Source organism: Mobula hypostoma, chromosome 8, assembly GCF_963921235.1.
Source record: "Mobula hypostoma chromosome 8, sMobHyp1.1, whole genome shotgun sequence".
Lineage (NCBI taxonomy): Eukaryota > Metazoa > Chordata > Chondrichthyes > Myliobatiformes > Myliobatidae > Mobula > Mobula hypostoma.
Genome location: NC_086104.1, coordinates 32033445 through 32050445, shown reverse-complemented (window position 1 = coordinate 32050445; position 17001 = coordinate 32033445). Strand labels below are relative to the sequence as shown.

Below are 17001 nucleotides of genomic sequence, written 5' to 3'. Positions count from 1 at the left end.
AAAAGGAAATACGAAATGAGCAATAAATGCCGGCCTTGTCAGCAACATCCAAGTCTCTGTGGGCTGACAAATGGCAGGCATCTTCTGCATCAGTTAGATTACAGACCTTCAACAAAAGAAATTTCAGTCACTTCTATGAAAGAAATAGCACAAGAGCAGATCACTGACTTCTGCTGATAGCTGGGTCAATCCAATTAACCCCTCTCACCCTACCTGTGGTCCTGTATTTCCCCCCCCCCAACTACTTACCCATTTCCAATTTGAATATTGGAGCATTTGCCAGCAGCACTCTCCAGATGAGACTTGCTAAATAAACATTTTTTTCCTCTCATGTCACCTCTGATGCTTTTAAAACACTAACTAGAAACCTTCCTGGACCATTCAACACTGGGGTTATACAATTCAGACAATAAAAAAAAACATTCTTCCTGGAGCAAATCATCTACCACCAAGCACCTCTTCTCTTATTTAAAACTTCAAGTTAACCAGTGATGGAATTCAGAACTGGCCAATCCAGCTGGAACAACTGGAAAACCTCAACATAAACCACAACATCAACTTGAAGTATCTGGGCACTGAACTCCATTCATTACAGTTTAATATAAATAGGTTCTACGAGAATACTTCAACAATAATCCCACAGCTCACAATCAAGGGCACAAATACTAGCAGACAATTACTTCCTAGTTACACCATGCTAAGTTGCACCTACACCAGCTTTCTTCATTAACAATGACTGAGATTTATGGACTACCTCAGTAAATACGATAGTGGTGGTACCATGAATGTACCCTGCAGTTGCTCAAGAAGAGTTCTGTTAACTACAGTTACGCAAGTTTCCTTTTGCATGAAATGCTCATGTCTAAAGATCAGATATTTTTCCTCTCATTTTTATGTGGAAAAACAATGGTGAGAAGTTTAGGGCCAAAGAAAATAACATTTACAACTGAGAGCATCCTAACGTACTGTTTTACTGTACCACAGTAACTGTACTGCAGCAGACAGGAGATCTATACAACAGATAATTAAATCTGCCGAACACATCACCAGTATTAGCCTACCCACTATCAAGGAAATAGAAACAGAAAGGAGTTGGAAAAAGGCCAGCAATATCATGAAGGATCCCACCCATCCTGCTTTTGGGCTGTTAGTCCCACTCCCAACATGACGCTGCATCCATGCCAGGATCACTAGACTCAAAAAGTGAATTCCCCCCAAGCCATAGGGGCTGATCAATATCGCCACCCATTAACCCAACTCATCATCAACCACTTCTTTCTACAGGTCCTGCTTTTATGTTTATATTTACTGCATCTTTATGCTTGTGTTTTTTTATATGCTGCATTGGATCCGAAGTAACAATCATTCTGCTCTCCTTTATACTCCCATAATGACAACAAACAATCTTAAAATCTTGAAATAAAAAGAATCAAGTGTAGAATAATTTACATTATAATTGGGAGGACTGGAAATAATTAACTATTTTCTACATTACAACAATGACAATACTTAAGAAAAGATACTGGAGGATTGGAGGATAGCCAATATTGTCCCACTTTTTTTTTTGAAAAAAGACTTTAAACATAAACCAGGAAATGATAGGATGGCAAGTCTGACATCAGTTTTGGGAAAGTTATTGGAAGGTATTCCAATATCTGAGTATTGGGACCAGATATCTGAGTATTTGGATAGACGTGGACTGATTAAAAGATAGACAGCATGACTTTGTGCGTGGTAGGTCAGATCTAACCAATCTTATAGAGTTGTTCAAGGAAGTTACCATGAAAGTGAATGAAGGCAAGGCAGTGGATGTTGTCTACATGGACTTTAGCAAAGCATTTGACAAGGGCCTGCATAGAAGGTTGGTCAAGAAGGTTCAGTCACTCGGCATTCAAGGTGAGTTAGTAAATTGGATTAGACATTAGATTTGAGGGAAAAACCAGAGAGTGGTAGTAGATAGTTGCCTCTCTGATTGGAGGCCTGTGACTAGTGGTGTGCCACAGGGATCAGTGCTGGGTCCTTCATTGTTTGTCATCTATATCAACGATCTAGATCAGGGGTTGGCTATCTTTTTGCCTCTGTGGGCCGGATCGCGTATTAATGAGCGAACGGTGGGCCAGATAAATGCCATAAAAACTTGAGATATGAGAATTAACCATTTAAATACATTGTTATGTTTTGCCTCAAATTAATGAATAACGCATGCTAGAAAATCATTTGTGCTTAAGGTTGCCTACCCCTGATCTAGATGATAACGTGGTTAACTGGCTCAGCAAATTTGTGGACACCAAGATTGGGAGTGTAGTGGATAGCAAGTAAGGCTATCACGACTTGCAGTGGGATCTGCATCAGCTGGAAAAATGGGCTGAAAGATAGCAGATGGAATTAACGCAGACAAGTAAGAGGTTTTTGCACTTTGGTAGGACCAACCAGGATAGGTCTTACACAGTGAACGATCGGGCACTGAGAAGGGTGGTGGAACAAAGTGATCTGGGAATACAGATCCATAATTCCTTGTAAGTGGCATCACAAATAGATAGGGTTGTAAAGAAAGCTTTTGGCACATTGGCCTTCATAAATCAATGTATTGAATTCAGGAGATGGTATGTTATTTTGTAGTTGTACAAGATGTTGGTGAGGCCTCATTTGGAGTATTGTGTGCAGTTTTGGTCACCTACCTACAGGAAAGATGTGGATAGGTAGATAGATACATAGATAGACTTTACTGACGCCGAGGGAAATTAGGTTTAGTTACAGCCGCACCAACCAAGAATAGAGCATAAATATAGCAATACAAAAACCACAAACAATCAAACAACAAAATGCAAACTATGCCAGATGGAAAAAAGTCCAGGACCAGTCTATTGGCTCAGGGTGTCTGACCCTCCACGGGAGGAGCTGCAAGTTCGATGGCCACAGGCAGGAACAACCTCCCGTGCTGCCCAGTGTTGAATCTCAGTGGAATGTGGCTGAAGTCCAACAGTAAAAAGTTCAATATCCGGTCTACAAACACATTCCTCGATCATAATATGACCTGGATTGCACCATCTGTTGTTAACCAGAACAGTAAGCACCCAACTCCTTTACGCTTACTGCTCTCAGTGCACTTCCAGTCAGCCCGAACAGTCTGGAAGCCGTCCATGGAGAAGTTTTGATCGGGTACATCCTCGTGCAGCCCCGTTCCAGTGAAACACATAACATTGCACTCCCGAAATGTTCTCTGACGCCTGGCTAGCGCCGTGAACTTGTCCATTTTATTACCCACCGAACTCCTCTTCTCTATAAGTCTCTGTTGTCACGACCCGGTCCTCTTTCCTCGACTTTGTGATCCCCCTCTGCATCCTCTGTGTGTTTTCCTCCAGATTTCAGCAGGGGTGTCCGCCGCTCTGCTCGCTAAACCGGCCGGCATTAGTGCAAGCAGCTGGTCCCTGGAATGAACAATGCTTCTGTCCCGCGTGTCGGGATGTAACTATTTCCAGTGCTAAAAACGCAAATAAAACTCTACCAGCATGTTAGAGAGGGTGCGGCTTCGATGTGTTACCGTGAAAAAAAATACAAAAAATAACATAAGTTAAAAGTAAGAAGAAAAAAGTAAGAATTCGATCGGAACGGCTGTAACAGGCTGCATGCACGACTGGCGCAGGCGCACTATAAATTAGATTTAAAGAGTATAGAGAAAATTTACAAGGATGTTGCTGGGACTGGAGGGCCTGAGTTATAAGGAAAGATTGAATATGTTAGGACTGTATTCCTTAGAATGTAGAAGATTGAGAGATTTGATAAAAATTTACAAGATTATGAGGGGTATTAATAGGGTAAGTGCAAGCAGGCTTTTTCCAATGAAGTTGGATGGGACTACAACCTGAGGTCACGGATTAAGGGCGAAAGGTGAAAAGCTGAAGAGGAACACGAGGGGAAACTTCCTCACTCAGAGGATTGTGAAAGTGTGAAATGAGCTGCCAATGCAACTTGCATATGCGAGCTCGATTTTAATGTTTCTGTGAAATTTGGTTAGGTACATGGATGGTAGAGACATGAAGGGTTATGGCCCCAGTGCAGGTCAATGGAAGCAGGCAGTTTAAACACTTTCAGCATGGATTTGATGGCCCAAAGGGCCTGTTTTGGTACTGTACTTCTCTATGACTCTAGTTAATAGTAAAATACTTTGGAAAATCTTTGGACTACCTTAGATGATAACATCAGGCACAAGTAATATTTCAAATGAAAATAAGGAAATGGCAGTAATGTTGAACAACTTTTTTTCTTGATCTTCAGAAGAATACCTGACAGCTAGGGCAAATAATACAAAATCAAGTATTCATTAAAATTAATCAAGAAAAAGGGAAAAATATCGACAATAAAAACTGATTATTTACAAAATATTAAGATAGCTCTTAAAAATAGGATTTTCAAGGAAGTAAGTGAAGAAATTGATTGGGAAACATACTTTAGATTGCAAAATTGATTTTTTTTATTTAAGAAGATGAGATATCAAGAAGTCATTAACAGTTGAAAGGGACTTAATTATAAACAAGGTCAGTAACTGCTGGAAGAGCTAAACTGCAGATGTACCAGGTACACATCCATTACATCTGCACACTGGACATGCACCAATATGATTACTGACAGAACTGCTCTATGACCGATGCGATGGCATCTGTCATGCACCTGCCCTGACACACCTAGAAAACAAGGATACTTATGTCAGAATGCTGCTTCTGGATTTCAGGACTGTTGTCCTTGATGAACAAACTCCTACTCCTCAGTCTAATTACACCACGGTGCAACAGAGTGCTGGACTTCCTAAACAACAGACTTCAGATAATCAGATGCACAACCACTCCTTCCACCCCATCATCCTCAACACCGGTGCCCCCCAGGGCTGTGTGCTGAGCCCTCAGATCACACATGACTGCACGGCCAAACACTTAAGTAACTACATTGTCAAGTTTGCTGAAGTCACGCAGTAGTGGGCTTCATTACCAACAATGATCACACAGCCTACAGAGAGAAGATGGAAGAGGTTGTGGCATGGTGCCAGGCAAATAACCTCTTCCTTAATGTCATCAAGATAAAGGAAACGGTTATCAAGTTCAGGAGAACTCACACCCCTCGGCGACACAACTGTGTGCAATTTCAAACTCCTGGGAGTGCACATCCTACACAATATCTCATGGTTTCAGATCACATCCAACACAATCAAGAAAGCTCACCAATGCCTTTACTTTCTGAGGCAACATAACGCGCACGCCAGGACCAGTTTCCTCAAGCCGAAAGGCCAATCAACACCTCCACCCACTAACCCACCCCACCACCGCCATTATCATTTCCTGTCTGAGTCCATTTATGTACAGATATTCCTCTACCTAGCAACACTTTATATACATATAATCAATGTATATACGGCTTAGATTTTAAGCTATCTTAGCTATTATTTATAGTATTTTATGTTATTGTGTTATTTATCATAATGTGTTTTTTACATGCTGCATTGAATCTGGAATAACAATTTCTTCCTTCTCCTTTACACCTGTGGACTGAAAATAACATCAATTTTGAATCTACATCTCTTTAAATCAAACTAAAATAGTAAAAAGAATAGAAAATAAATGCAAACTCAGGTTAGGCAGCATCTCTGCAAACAGAAAAACAATCAATGACCTTTCATGAAAAGACCATAAGACAAAGGAGCAGAAGTAGGCCATTCAGCCCATCAAGTCTGCTCCGCCATTTTATCATGAGCTAATCCATTTTCTCCTATTTAGTCCCACTCCCCTGCCCTCTCACCATAACCTTTGATGCCCTGGCTACTCAGATACCTATCAATCTCTGCCTTAAATACACCCAATGACTTGGCCTCCACTGCTGCCCGTGGCAACAAATTCCATAGATTCACCACTCTCTGACTAAAAAAATTTCTTCGCATTTCTGTTCTGAAAGGGCGCCCTTCAATCCTTAAGTCATGCCCTGAAAAAGTGAGGAAGTTAGAAATAAAACAAGTTTTAAAATAAGTTTTCATCAGTTTGAATGAACAATCATTCATTTGATTCATTGGAATCGAAAGATCATTCATTTGAAATTGAATTTCTTTCTCCATAGGTTCTGCCTGACCTGAGTATTTTCAGAACAGGTTGAGTACCCAGTCCAAAAATCCAAAATCAGAAAACCTCTGAAATCAGAATTTTTGTTTTAACACGGACATGAATGGAAAATTCCACAAGACAGTTACTTGGAAGGTTCCCAAGCAACATGCAGGTCTCTGCACATCACAGACAGTTCAGGAAAGTGACCTCACAGTAATGAAGTGAAGTTAATGAAAAATAGAAAAATGCTGCATAAAGCAAAAAATGAAAAAAATCAACAGTGTATTGAAAGAACAAATTTGTCAGCATCGAAGTGAACATATGCCGCTTAACGGTACGCTGATCATGAAACAAGCAAAGATCTATCACAACCAACTGAAATTTGAAGGTAATTGTGAATATTCAGCAGGCTGGCTCCAGAAATTTAAGAAAAAGCACAGCATTATATTTTTAAAGATAATGCATCTATTAATCACAAAACAGTAGAGAAATTCATAAGCTGATGAAAATCTAACACCAGCACAAGTCTACAAATGCTGATCGTTTTTATACCTTACAAAAAAACTAAAATACAAATAGTGTACTGCAGCCTTTTAATCACAACATGGCATCAGGTATTTTTCTGATGCTGCTGTGCTGCTTTTGTTACCCTGCACATATTATATTTTCATTATATTAATGGTATGTAATAATGTTTACTGTTATGTATATATGTGCGATGAACAAGTGCAAAACAAAGACTGCTTATCAGTAGCATACAAATTCAGAGTCTGAAATTATGCTGATCCCAAGCTATCTCATTTTTTATTCCAAAATCTGAAAATATCAAAATCCGAAACCCTTTCGGCCCTAAGCATTTCGGATAAAGGGTATTTAACCTGTATTTTGTTTCTATTTATATTTGATGTCTTAAGTATTGCTTAACTTCTCAGCAACCCTTAAGAGCCTCTGTTTCTCTCTCTGATGGGATTTCCATTTGCACCCTTTCTCTTTGTTCACCTTCACTGGTTTCTATAACATCTTTGTTTTTGGTAATTTATTAAAATTCATTTTCATAGCTGTATCTCTTTTTTTTAAATTAGCTCTCACTTTTTCCACGTACATTCAAACTAAAACTTCACCGCACAGATTTTAGATTAGTAAATACATTCCGCCTTTCTAGAATCACCATTCCCATTGCATCTCTAATGAAAACAATGCATCGGTTCCCATCCTCTGACATTCTCAGAGTCTTGCTCTTGCGCAAAGGTTTTCTGGTCCCACATCCTTTGCCTTTGCCACATCCAATCATTAAGTTAAGACTTCTTATTTTCCTCCTATCAGGTGTCAAGGAGGCATGAGAGAGGAGCTGACCAAGGTTGATTAGAAGAGAGAACTAGCAGAGATGATGGTACAGCAGTAATGGCTGGAGTTTCTTTGAGTAATTTGGAAGATACAGCATCAGTTCATCCCAAAGAGAAGTCAAAGACGACATAAAAGCAAAAGAGAATGCATACAATATAGCAAAACTTAATGGGAAACAAGAGTTAAAAACAACTCCACTATGGACAGTACCAAGTCTGCTTTGAGACGGGGATGGTTAGGCATGTGACTGGCAATCACATCTCTTAAAAACCCAGAGCTGCAGAAATGCCAACAGAAGCTCCAAAGATCTCAACGCTGGGAAAGGGAGGATCTTTGCCTTGAAGACGTATGAAGTAATGAGGTAAAAATGGAAACCAGAGGGCCAATTAACCTTCAGCCCAGGACTGAGGACTCCGGCGAGCTGCTGTTGCCAGTCAGTGCAGTAGGGGTGATAGGAGACACTAGCAGCATGCCAGAAATACGAGAGTTGACAAGTGACCAGCAAGGGAATTTTTGCTATTACTCAGGAAAAAGTGCTGGGGAAGTTGAAAGCTATGAAGGCAGGCAAATTACCTGGGCCAGATAGACTGCTCCATAGCGTTTTGAAAGAAGTAGCTTAATAAAAAGATTGTGAAGGTATTAATCGTGATTGTTCAAGAATCACAGTATTCTGCAATGGTTCCATAGGAACAGAAGAGTCACAAAATGTCACTCCACTCTAGGAAGAGAGGAAAGCAAAAGACAAGGAATTATAGGCCAGTTAGCCTGACTTCAGCAGTTTGCAAGATGTTAGAGTCCATTATTAAGGATGAGGTTTCTTGATGAGGCCCAAGTCAGCATCGTTTCCTTAAGGGGAAATCTTACCTGACAAATCTTTTGGAATTCTTAGAGAAATAACAGGTAAGACAGACCAAGAAGAGTCTGTGGATGTTGTGTACTTGGATTTTCAGAAGGTCTGACAAAAATGCCATACATGAATCTACCACACAAAATGAGATTACGTGGTATTACAGAAAATATACTAACCCGGACAGAAGATTGGCTAACTGGCAGAAAGCAAAGAGTAGGAATAAAGGGGGGCTTTTCTCGTTAACAATATGGATGAGGGAATTGATGGCTTTATGACCATGTGATGATAGAAAAAATAGGTGGAGGGGCAGGTAGAGTTGAGGAAGCACGGAGTCCACAGAAAGACTTAGGACAAATTAGGAGAATGGGCAAAGAGGTGACAGATGGAATACAGTGCAGGGAAATGTGTGGTCATGCACTTTGGTAGAAGGAAAGACAGACTAATTTCTAAACAGAAAACAATTTCTGAAATCAGATTTGCAAAGGGATTTGAGAGCCCGCGTGCAAAATTCCCTTAACGTTAATTTGCACGTTGAGTTGATATTAAGGAAGGAAAACGCATATTAGCTTTCATTTCAAGAGGATTGGAATATAAAAACAAGGATGTACTGTTGAGACTTTATAAAGCATTGGACAGACCACGTTTGGAGTATTGTTGGCAGTTTTGAGCCTCAGATCCAAGAAAGGAGGGTCCAGAGGTGATTACAAGAATTAACCTGGGAATGAAAGAGTTAACATACGAGGAGTATTTGACACCTCTGGGCATGTGCTCATTGGAGTTTGGAAAAATGAGGCAGAATCTCACTGAAACCTACCAACTACTGAAAGGTCGACAAAGAGTAGAAGTGGAGAGGATATGCCCAATAGTGGGATAGTCCAGGATTAGGGCATAGACTCAGAATACAAGGATGTCCCTTTAGAACAGAGATGGGGAGGAATTTCTCTACCCTCAAATTCTTCGTAGTTTGTATCTTGTGTGAAATTATTTAAGTTTCACTCTCAGCCGTTTCTGGCATCTCCAAGCTTGAGTGCTTACAACCGTAGTGAACAAAACAGTTCCAAATTATCTTTCTGCTCATTTCTCACCGACTATCAGTGACAAAAAAAATCTCTGCTTTATGAATACAAATTTAACTGATGCTATTTAAAAGCTATTTGCTCTAAGCATGGTGTAGTGTTTAATGGTTACACAAGTGCACGTGACCAACGCTAGTTAGAAACTTCAGCAACAGTTTCCTGTCCCAATTAAGGGGCATAGTGTTCCAAATAAACAAAGGAACATCCAGCAAGCAGCTGCTCCGAATAACCAATCACCCAATTAACCAGAATCCACCATATATGTACAACTTATAATGTGCATTGTTTGTACCTATATGCCAGTGATGCTGCTGCGAGTTTTTCCACAGTACTGTACCTCACCCATATGTGTGCACATGACAACAGAGTCTACTTGACTTGAGATGAACTTATCAAGAAATGCAGAGTTGGGGGTGAATACATGAAGATAACAGCAGGGTGAAAATGACAATGATGAAACTTCCCAGTCAGTAGAAAGTGGGACTGATACAATCATCAACACGATAGAAAAATGGGTGAGAAAAGGGAACCAATTAGGACTGCAACAGGGAATATTCCACATATCTCACAAAGACAGCAATATCTTGAAATCATATGCATTGACAAAGCAACATCTTATACTTGGACAAGTTTGTGAGAACAAGTCCAATCATGAGGAAGTGTGCATTTAGGATGCAAATAATTGAGCCATACATGAACAGGACAATATGTTTAAGACAGCCTGGATGAAGAGGACAAAGGGAGTTAGATATTTGTGATTAAAATATGAATTGGGATCAGGGAGCTAAAATCTTTAAGTAAAGATGGGATCAAAATTGGAAAGAAATTGAGCAAATACTTAAAATAATTAATTTAGGAAGAAATGTATTCCATGCAATAAGAACATATTGATGCAAATAAAAGACAGGAATACCTGTGAAGACTATTTTTGATCTGGTCCATTATTTGTACACATTTTCTCAACAAATTAATTCAATCAAATACTCTTCACAAATCTGCATCTGGTCTACATTTTGTATAATTTCATTCTTCCTTTTGCACACGAGGAAGTTGACTGGAATCAGAGAGCTGTTGTTGCAGAGGAGGCAGCTACTTAGCTCATCATCCATGCAAACTCCTAACGCGCAATCCTCAGATAATATTCCACAGCTCTTTCAAATTTGCAAATTACTTTTCATCAAGGGCCTATCTAGTTCCCTCCCTCACTAGTCGTGCTGGCAGTGAGCTCCAAAACTATTTTATCCTTCACATCTCCTTACATGTACATAAGAAATCAAGATTTCAAGGAGACCACACGACCCCTCAACCTGATCCACCATTAATTCTCATTATAACCAATTTGCTCCAGGCCTCAGCTTCTCTTTCCTCAATCACTGATATTTCAAAAAAAAACTTTGCTCTCCCCTTTCATACATTCAATGATCTAGATCTAGACTCCATAAATATGCAGGGTACGAATTCCAGAAAATCACTACCATGTACAAGAAGTAATTATTATGCATCTCAGCTTTAAATCACTGTCCCTCATTTTATAACTACATCCTCTTGTTTGTGACTATTTCTCTCTTGAAAACATCTCAATATCCACCTTGTTGTGGCCCTTAGGGTTTTATGTTTCATTAAAATTATTCCTTATTTTTAACTCAAAGAATCAAGTTATTTCTTTGGCCAATTATGATCTGGAAATTAGCCTAGAGAATCCGTTTTGAAGTGCCTCCAATGCTACTGTATTATTACTTAACATAGGAATCAAAATCATGTACAGTTCTCCAGGTATGGTCTAACACCCTTGACAAATGGAACAATATTTCCCTTTTTCAAAATGTCAAATGCCTTGCAATAAAAGTCAATATGTCATTTACCTTCCATACTTTTTGTAATTCATGCACAAGAACTTCTGGAACCTTCTGTATTCCAAAAGGAAGTGGCTGAGGCAGACACATAACAACATTTAAAGATAAGAAAGGTTGATATGGACCAAATGCAGACAAAAGAGACTAGCTTAAATACTTTGGCTAACCAGTGGGTCTAAAGGGGCTGTTTCCATGCTTTATGACATGCTATTTCACTCATTTACATCTTCATTTTGAAAATAGTATGCCTTTTCATTCCTATCGATGTGCATTTTTTCCACACTTTCCTACATTAAACTCCATTTGTCAAGTTTCCATCCACTGAATTTGTAGTATGTTGTACATTCCAAGTATCCTCATCACAAAGTGCCTCCCTACCTATTTTTGAGTTGTCAGCAAACTTGGATATGTTACATACTGCTCTTTTCTTCAGGTCATGAATATAATTAGTAATTAATTAGGGGCTAAAAACCAACCCTTGGGGCACCCCAATAGTTAAAACCTTCCTGCTTGAAAAAGACACATCTACTCTTAGTTTTAGTCAAAATTTTAAACCTGTATCTTCATCTACCAACCAATGGGAACAGTTTCACTCTAATTTCTTACCCCCCCCACACAAAAAAGTCAAGATCTTGCACATCTCTATTTATCCTTTACATTACTCAAGTGGAAGGACCTTTTCTTTATCAATGTGACCATGTGGCTGGTTGTATTGTTTATTTTGAGATTTGGGAGTCACTGGCAAAGCTAGCCAGCATTCATTGCTTACACTTAAATGTCCTCAGGTAAGTGGCCATGTGCTGAGCTCTGATGCAGCCCTTCTTGAAAATGATAAACTTACAAAGTTATTTTTCCAAGTCTGTATGCTGTAAAACTTGGAAGAAAACATGTAGTAGATATTATCCCACACAGCTGAAGCTCATCCCCCTGGATAATAAAGGTCACGTTTCTCTGAATTTTTTTTCCTATGCATGCTTTTAGCCCTTACCTTTCTTACTAAATTTAGGAAACCAAAACTGAACACAGTATATCAGCGAGTATTCATGAGATCCCTAGTTTATTTCCCTAGTATGAATCCTCAATCCCACGTGCTTTTCTAATTATTGCAGATTTACCCAGCTTCCACTGTTCCTGTTTACATTTCAGAACCGTGTCATTTGATTTACTTCATCTCTCTTCATTCCTACTGCAAAACGTATCATAAGACCACAAGACAGAGGAGCAGGATTAGGCCATCTGCCCCATCGAATCTGCTCCACTATTCAATCATGGCTGATCCTTTTTTCTATCTCCTCCTCAACCCCAGTTCCCGGCCTTCTCCCCGTAACCTTTGATGCCATGTCCAATCAAGAACCTATCAATCTCTGCCTTAAATACACCCAATGATCTGGCCTTCACAACTGCAACCAATTCCACAAATTCACCACCCTTTGGCTAAAGAAATTTCTCTAGATCTCTGTTTTGAAAAGGCACCCCTCTATCCTGAGACTGTGCCCTCTTGTCCTAAGCTCTCCCACCATAGGAAAGATGCTTTCCACATCTACTCTGTCTAGGCCTTTCAACATTCGAAACGTTTCAATGAGATCCCCACTCATCCTTCTGAATTCTAGCAAGTACAGAGCCAGAGCCATCAAACGTTCCTCATACGATAATCCTTTCATTCCTGGAATCATCCTTGTGAACCTCCTCTGGACCCTCTTCAATGCCAGCACATCTTTTCCAAGATGAGGGGCCCAAAACTGTTGACAACATTCAAGGTAAGGCCTCACCAGTGCCTTAAAAAACCTCAGCAATACATCCTTGCTCTTGTATTCTGGACCTCTTGAAATGAATGCTAACATGGCATTTGCCTTCCTCACCACCGACTCAACCTGCAAGTTAACCTTCATGGTGTTCTGCACAAGGACTCCAAAGTCCTTCTGCATCTCAGATTCCTGGATTTTCTCCCTATTTAGAAAATAGTCCGCACTTTTATTTCTATTACCAAAGTGCATGACCATGCATTTTCCAACATTGTATTTCATTTGCCACTTTCTTGCCCATTCTCCTAATCTGTCCAAGTCCTTCTGCGTCCTACCTGTTTCCTCAACACTACCTGCCCCTCCACCAATCTTCGTATCATTGGCAAACTTGGCAACAAAGCCATCTATTCCATCATCTAAATTATTTATATACAGCATAAAAATAAGGGGTCCCAACACTGACCCCTGCAGAACACCACTGGTCACTGGAAACCAACCAGAAAAGGATCCTTTTATTCTCACTCGCTGCCTCCTTCTAATCTGCCATTGCTCTAACCAACTTCGTAACTTTCCTGTAGTACCATGGGCTCTTAACTTGGTAAGCAGCCTCATGTGTGACACCTTGTCAAAGGCCTTCTGAAAGTCCATATATACAACATCCACTGAATCCCCTTTATCTATCCTACTTGTAATCTCCTCAAAGAATTCCAACAGGTTTGTCAGGCAGGATTTTCCTTGAAGGAAACCATGCTGACTTTGTACCATCTTATCCTGTGTCACCAAGTACTCCATCACCTCATCCTTAACAATTGACTTTAACATTTTCCCAACCACTGAGGTCAGGCTAATTGGTCTATAATTTCCTTTCTGCTGCCTTCCTCCTTTCTTAAAGAGTGAAGTAACATTTGCAATTTTCCAGTCCTCTGGCACCATGCCGGAGTCCAATTATTTTTGAAAAATCATTTCTAATGCTACCACAATTTCCAACGCTACCTCTTTCAGAACCCTAGGGTGCAGTTCATCTGGTCTGGGTGACTTATGTACCTTTAAGTCTCTCAGCTTTTGGAGCACCTTCTCTCTTGTAACAATAACTGCACACACTTCTCTTCCTTCACACACTACAACATCAGGCATACTGTTAGCATCTTCCACAGTGAAGACAGACGCAAAATACTCATTTAGTTCATCAGCCATCTCCTTGTCCAGAATTGCCTCATTTTCAATTGGTCCTATATCCACTCTTATTACTCGTTTCAGGCTGATACAGATAAAGCGCACAACTGCTTTCAAGGTCAGTACAGTCAACAAAGATGCCCTCATGCATTTAAAAGAATTATCGCTGCTTAAAACTGACGGAAACAATGCCAATTTGGGACGGATTCGTCCAAGGATACAAGAGTGTTTAAGGACATGGGCTTTTAAAACTCCCAATACCGACTATCTTGCTGGCAAACATGCAGCCTCTTGTGAATAAAATCAGTGATCTCAGAGCTAGGGTGCTGAATCAGAGGGCCATTAGGACTGAGTGCGTCCTTTGTTTCATGATTCAGATCGGCAGGTTTACTATACACCATCAGGATAGATCTATAGAGTCTCTCAAAAGCAGAGGTGGAGGAGAATGCCTCATGATCACTCTTCTTGGTGCACAAATATATCAGTGCTGTCCCAATTCTGCTCACCAGATCTGGAATATCTAGCAGTTAAGTGCCATCCTATTTACTTATCGCGGGAGATTTCCGGGATCATTTTGGTAGCGGTATACATTCCACCTCAAGCCAATGTCAATCACGCTTTAGATGATCTGAGCAATGGGATCAACATGCACGAAACGTCTAACCCTAACGTCTTCACCATCATTTTGGGGGATTTTAACCAGGCCAGTCTGAAAAACTCACAAAGCAATTACCATCAACAAATCACTTGCAATACTAAAGGAAACAACACACTGGACCATCACAACACCACCATCAAGAATGCTTACTGTGCTATTCCACACCCTCACTTCAGGAAGTCTGATCATCTGGCTGTACTTCTACTCCCTGAGTATAGGCAGAGACTGAAGACTGCAGCACCAGCAGTGAGGACCAAGAAGGTTTGGACAAGGGAAGCACAGAAACGCCTACAGGACTGCTTTGAATCGGTGGACTGGACAGTATTCAGGGATTCAGCTTTGAATCCGGATGAGTATGCTGCAGTTGTTACTGACTTCATTAAAACCTGTCCGGATGAATGAATGACTTACTGTACATTCCCAAACCAAAAGCTGTGGATGAACCAGCTGCTGAAGGCTAGATCTATGGCATTCAAGTCTGGCGACTCAGGTCTGTATCAGGAAACCAAGTATGATTTGCAGAGGGCTATTTCAAGGGCAAAGAGACAATTTCAAACAAGGTTGGAGGTGACATTAGATATACGACAACTCTGGTAGGATTTGCAAGACATTACTTCTTACAAAGTGAAACCCAACAGCATGAATGGCAGCGATGCTTCACTACCAGATGAACTCAACGCCTCCTATGCCCACTTTGAAAGGGAGAACACAACTACAGCTGTGAAGATCCCTGCTGCACCTGATGACCCCGTGATCTCTGTCTCAGAAGCCGATGTTAGGTTGTTTATAATGAGGGTGAACTCTCACAAGGCGGAAGCACCAGAGTGCCTGGTAAGGCTCTGAAAGCCTGTGCCAATCAACTGGTGGGAGCATTCAAGGACGTTTTCAACCTCTTACTGCTACAGGCAGAAGTTCCCACTTGTTTCAAAAAGGCAACAATTATACCAGTGCCTAAGAAGAATAATGTGAGATGCCTTAATGACTATCACCTGGTAGCGTTCACATCTACAGTGATGAAATGGTTTGAGAGGTTGGTCATGACTAGACTGAATTCCTGCCTCAGCAAGGACCTGGACCTATTGCCATAACAGGTCAATGGCAGACACAATCTCAATGACTCTTCACACAGCCTTAGACCACCTGGACAATACAAACACCTACATCAGGATGCTGTTCATTGATTATACCTCAGCATTTAATACCATCATTCCCACAATCCTGACCAAGAAGTTGCAGAAAATAATGGAGCTTGGAAAAACAGAGGGCTATGGGTAACCCTAGGTAATTTCTAAAGTAAGCACATGTTCAACACAGCATTTTGGGCTGAAGGGCCTGTATTGTGCTGTAGGTTTTTTTGTGTTTCTGTGTTTCTAAAAGTAGTGGAGTTAGTGCAGTGTTCTGGCTAAGAAATCTTTACAACTTATCATGTTGCTGCTTTCATCATTACAAGACGGCTTGAACTTCAAAAGTAATACATTGGGAGCAAAATACTTTGGAACATTCTAAGATAATAGGCTCCACATAAAAGTAGGATTTTTCCTATTCTCCTGAACCGTATATAAACTTGCAACTTCTCAGCAGGCAAGCATTCCACTTCAAAACATTTTCTTAGCATCTATGCTGCTTTCTTACTTTTAGCTCAATTGATTTATTTGAAATATACTTCCTTTTTATGCACTTATTTACAAAAGAGGCTCTTCCATACCTTCATCAGGTATATCTACAGTCCTGCTACTACTTTGAATTACAAGAATCAAAACTTAAAACTGAACACATATTACATTTCCTACTGAGTTTCACTAAAACCTTGAAAATGCAAAAAGAAACAAATCTGGTTTAGTAGACAAATTGAACTGAAATAATTAATTAACTGGAAGAAATAAACAAAAATTCAATTAAGAGAAACCCAATACAACAAATATACAAAGATGGACCATTAATGATGACAACAAAATATTTTGGAATATTCAAAACCAAACAATATTATTTCGTAAAATATATCAAATGTTTCTAAGTTTCTCAGAACCCAAAGATGACAATTTCAAGGACATGACAGGGACATCTTTTATAACAAAAATACATGAATTACATATTCGTTCGGATGTTTGCAGCTAAAAATAAAAATACATTTTAAACTAAATCTAGAGGGCACACAACACATTTAATATCATATTAAAATCACTAAAAAGATGGAAAAAACGAGAGACGTATCTTGCTCCTAT

At 39.9% G+C, this 17001-nt stretch overlaps 1 protein-coding gene across 5 annotated transcripts in view; it reads right to left on the bottom strand.

The window, feature by feature from the left end:
* Positions 1 to 17001, bottom strand: part of ppm1ba (protein phosphatase, Mg2+/Mn2+ dependent, 1Ba) — a 171448-nt gene that overhangs the window by 122948 nt on the left and 31499 nt on the right. The window lies entirely within an intron of this gene.